The sequence below is a fragment of the Hakea prostrata genome, chromosome 2, assembly GCF_041222555.1.
Source record: "Hakea prostrata isolate BN-2017 chromosome 2, UWA_Hpros_2, whole genome shotgun sequence".
Lineage (NCBI taxonomy): Eukaryota > Viridiplantae > Streptophyta > Magnoliopsida > Proteales > Proteaceae > Hakea > Hakea prostrata.
In genome coordinates this window covers 27,055,458-27,060,821 of record NC_142601.1, presented here as the reverse complement: position 1 = coordinate 27,060,821, position 5,364 = coordinate 27,055,458, and positions in this window count along the sequence as shown.

Here is a 5,364-nt window from a genome sequence, read left to right as displayed (position 1 = left end):
TGTCTAGGCTCGAAGGAACCCGACCTCTACCCCCTAAGAGCACCTACAATGCGACCACGACCTCTACCTCGTCCTCGCCCTCCCCTCTCGCATAGTGGGTATCTGTGAAAGAGACAAGAGACAATTCCAGTTAGTGCTACCTTAAGATTTGAGCCAAAAGGGTATTTTCGTAATTTTTCGGAGAATTTCAAATTTGGGGGAAATTTGATTTGAACATATTAGCATGTGCGCAATACATGGAATTTCATGTCTATGAAGTTTGTTTGATGAAAATCGGTTGAAAACTTGGATTAAAGTGAAAAATTCAGCAAGAAGGAAATTTGGGGATTTTGCAATTTAGGTCAAAATTGGATTTTTGAAAAGTTGAAATTGGTTTAATCAAATTGTATGGACCTATCTACAATGTCATCTTGAGCATGTAGCATTTGATCTCGTGCTAAAATTTCAAGCGGTTTGAGAGAAAACAAGATTTTTCTAAAGATATCGATTTCGGTATAAAAACATTGCGAGATGAACACCAATATGTTAAAACTTGTTGTCTATGCATGGCATTGTGTTTAAAACCTAGGGAATATGTTTCTAAGCATTCCTAAGCATGATTTCTAGCATTGGATACAAGCAAAGCATGGTTTTAATTGAAATGCAAGCATGAGAAGATGAAAATGGAAGAAAGAATAAGAGATTTACCTTGTTTGTGAAGATTGTGTGTTGTGGTGTTGTTGTTGAAGCACCAAATCACCTCAAGAACACTTGTGAGAACCTTTGGAGACTTTCCCTAGAGCTCTCTCACCTTTGGAAGAAGTTAGAATGAGGTTGGAATGTGAAAATGAGGCTTATAATGCGAATTTTCGCATTCTGTCTGCATTGGTCGACTCGGTCAGTCGACCAATCACTAGACCAATGGTCACAGAGACCTCATTTGCTGTTGAATGTTTGGAAAATGTGATTTTCGCCTTATGGATTATTGTTTGATGACTATATGGATATATTTGAGCATGATTTAAGTTTTCAAATCATTTGGACTTGTGGTTTATGTTGAAACTTGAAATTCGGTATTTTGATGTTCTCGGTTTTTGAGAATGGTTACTCTGAGAAGTGGGCGTGGTGAATCCAGTGGTCAAGGAGGTGGTGAAATACCTCATGGAAGTGGTGAAATACCTTTTATCAGGGTACTCATGAGATACCTGGTGCCCCGAATGTTGGAAGTTTCCGAGATATTGCCAATATTTTGGGCAATATGATGCAGCAGCAAGCAGCTCAGTTCAACCAGATGTTGGTGGGTTTTATGACTCTGCATAATGAGACTCGAGCTGGTGCTAATGTGAATCCTCATGCCGCGATCCTGAATGCGGGAGGTTTAGAGTTGGAACTCCTCATACTACTTTGATGGAGAGTTTTCCGAAGATGCAAGTACCCACTTTCACCGGAGTTACCAAGGACCCCTTGTTTCCTAACAAGTGGCTTCGTGAGTTGGAGAAGGCTTTCCGACATCGCAATGCTCGAAAGCTCGGAAGATTCTGTTCTTTGAGAAGAAGTTACAACAAGAAGCGATGCATGGTGGATCTCCACTCGGCTGTTTTGGAAGGTTTGCATGCAGGAGTTGTAACGTGGGAGCTGTTTAAGGAGGCTTTTTGTATGAACTACTTTCCCGAGGCGGTAAAAGATGCGAAGGAAGCTGAGTTCATGGTTCTTACTCAAGGATCTCTGTCTGTGTTGGAGTACCAACGAAGTTCGAGGAGCTTCATTTCTTTGCTCAGATTCTGCGAAGGATGACCTCGCCAAAGCAAAGAAGTTCTTCAAAGGACTGCGCCCCGCCATTAAAGCTTACCTCACGGTCCAGCCTATAGTGAGCTATGCTCAAGTGGTGCGAGAACTCGAAGAAGTTGGAAGAAACGAGAGAAGGAAAGTGCTCGTGTGCAAAAGCCCTGGCGATCAAGGAATTCTGGTTTGGTGGATCGTAATGACCATCGCTTTGTGAGACCTACACCCTACCCCACTCCTACCTTTCAGCCTAAGAGTGTAGGTCAGAACACGGGTTTTCAGCAGCCCGGCCGGTTTAGACGGTATGGCGGAAACCGACCACCAGCAAGTGCAAGTGCAAGTGCAAGTGCAAGGCCTTTTGTTCAGAAGCCCTCTGTTGCAGCCACCCCTGTTGGATCCAGCAATCCTGTTTGCTTCTACTGCAAGCAAGCTGGTCATTTTGCTCGTGCCTGTCCGAAGCGGCCTGCCCAGCAGCCTTTGCCCCGGTGGTGAAGAGTGCTCCTGCTCCTCCCTCCGGTAGAGTTTTCAGTATTACTAGTGCTTTGAGCGGGATCCAAGCCATGAAGTGATTACGGGTACATTGTTAGTTGCTTCTATTTTTGCATTTGTCTTATTTGATACGGGTGCATCTCATTCGTTCATGTCATCTGCATTCATCAAGAAGACTAACCTAATCCCCGAGAAGTTGTCTAGTTGTTTATTGATTAGTACACCTACTGGTCTGTTGTGAAACTAGATAAGGGGTTATCTAAATGTCCTGTGTTGATTGGTGAGAAGAACTTGGAAGCCAATTTTGTAATTCTTGACATGAAGGACTTCGATGTTATTTTGGGAATTGATTGGTTGACAGCCCACAAAGCTGTGTTCCTTTGTTCCTCAAAGAAGATTCAGTTCCATATTTGTGGAAGTCCGGTCTTAGAATTTCGGGGTGAAAAGAGAAGGGTTTGTAAGAAGGTGCTTTGTCTGACCTTGATGCAAGTCTATGCCCTAGTGGATGATGCTTCATCTGAAGGCAAGGGTATAGTGGAGAAAATAGTCGATGAAGTCGAGTTGTCTGCGACTTTGTTGATGTCTTCCCGATGATCTATTAGGAGTGCCTCCGGACGGGGGATGTCGAGTTTTCTATTGATCTCGTCCCTGGTGCCGCTCCGGTATCTAAAGCTCCGTATAGGTTGGCTCCTACCGAGTTGAAAGAGTTGCAAAATCAGTTGAATGAGCTCATTGATAGAGGTTTCGTACAGCCTAGTGTGTCACCTTGGGGAGCTCCGGTCTTGTTTGTCAAGAAGAAAGATGGTAGTATGCGCTTGTGCATCGACTACCGTGAGTTGAATAAGTTGACTGTCAAGAATAGATATCCGCTGCCCCGGAATTGATGATCTCTTCGATCGGTTGAAGGGTGCAGTTGTGTTCTCAAAGATTGACTTAAGGTCCGGATATCACCAATTGAAAGTGAAGTCTAGTGATATCTTCAAGACAGCTTTCCGAACGCGGTATGGTCACTACGAGTTTAGAGTCATGCCCTTCGGATTGACCAATGCTCTCTGCGGTGTTCATGGACCTCATGAACCGAGTATTTCACGATGTGCTTGATAAGTTTGTGATTGTTTTCATTGATGACATCTTGATCTATTCGAAGAGCGAAGAAGAGCATGCGAGTCATCTAAGTTTCACTTTGCAAAGGTTGCGAGAAAAGAAGTTGTTCGCTAAGTTTAGCAAGTGTGATTTCTGGCTTAAGAGAGTGGTATTCCTTGGTCATGTAGTTTCAGCCGAAGGTATTCGTGTCGATCCTGAAAAGGTCCAAGCTGTGGCTGATTGGGAAAGACCGAAGTCAGTAACAGAAATAAGAAGTTTTCTTGGATTGGCGGGTTACTACCGAAGGTTTATTGAGAACTTTTCTCGGTTGGCTGCTCCTATGACTAAGTTGACCAGGAAGGAAGAAAAGTTTGTTTGGTCGACGCCTTTGTGAGAAGAATTTCCAAGAGTTGAAAGATAGATTGACAAGTGCCCCGGTTTTGACTATACACGATAGTTCCGGTGGTATGACGAGTTTATACCGATGCGTCAAAGATTGGTTTGGGTTGTGTACTGATGCAACATGGCAAGGTCGTAGCCTATGCTTCTCGGCAATTGAAGGATTATGAGCGGAATTACCCCACTCACGATCTAGAACTCGCCGCCGTTGTCTTTGCTTTGAAGATTTGGAGACATTACCTTTACGGTGAGAAGATTGCCATTTTCACGGATCATAAGAGTTTGAAATACTTCTTTACCCAAAAGGAGTTGAACATGAGACAAAGGAGATGGTTGGAACTAGTCTCCGATTATGATTGTGATATTCAGTATCACCCTGGGAAAGCAAACGTTGTTGCTGATGCTCTTAGTAGGAAGAACCCGGAAGAAGACTTTGGATTTGAATGCTTTGAGTTTACCATTGTGGTCTTCTATTGAGAGTTTTGATTTGGAAATCGTCCCGAGAATTCTGATTTTATTCTTTTTCGCCATGACGGCAAGATCTGGTCTTAGAGATAAGATTGTCGCTCTGCAGAGTTCGATCAAGAGTTTTTGATCAAAGTTGAGAAGATTTCTTCGAATCCTGAGTCGGACCCCGACTTTGGTATATCCATGGATGGTGCTTTGTTGTTTAGAGGAAGACTGTGCGTGCCTGCAAACGAAGAAGTTAAGAAAGAAATATTGAAGGAAGCACACCAGTCGGTCTTTACTATACACCCGGAAGCACCAAGATGTACAAGGACTTGAAGGAACATTTTTGGTGGATTGGTCTGAAGGCTGATGTTGATGATTTTGTTGCCAAGTGTGAGACTTGCCAACGTGTGAAAGCCGTTCGACAACCTCCATCTGGATTACTTTAGCCTCTTCCTATTCCTAGTTGGAAGTGGGAGGATATCTCCATGGACTTTGTGACTAGCTTGCCTCGGACAAGTAAAGGCAATGACATTGTGTGGGTGATTGTTGATAGGTTGACCAAATCAGCCCACTTCATTCCTATGAAGATCACTCATACTACTGGATAAGCTAGCAAGGCTTTATGTGGATAATGTGGTTCGTCTGCATGGTGTGCCATTGAGTATTGTTTCGGATCGTGATCCTAGGTTCACCTCAAGGTTTTTGAAATGGTTTGCAGAAGGCCTTGGGAACCCAATTGAACTTGAGTACAGCTCATCATCCACAGTCTGATGGACAATCCGAGAGGACAATTCGGACATTGGAAGACATGCTCAGATCTTGTGTGGTGGATATGGGTGGTAATTGGGATGAACACCTAGCTTTGGTTGAGTTTGCCTATAACAACAGTTATCAAGCAACAATAGGCATGGCTCCATTCAAGGCTTTGTATGGCAGTACTTGTAGGACACCTTTGTACTGGACTGAGATAGGTGAAAGAAAAGTCTTAGGTCCTGAAATGATTGAAGCTACAAGTGCTATGGTAGATATGATAAGAGAAAGGATTAAGTCCGCCTTGATCAAGACAGAAATCTTATCTTGATAAGAGAAGGACCGATTTGGAATTTCAAGTTGGAGAGAAAGTATTTCTGAAGGTTTCACCAATGAAGGGTGTGATGAGATTCAATGTTAAGGGAAAGC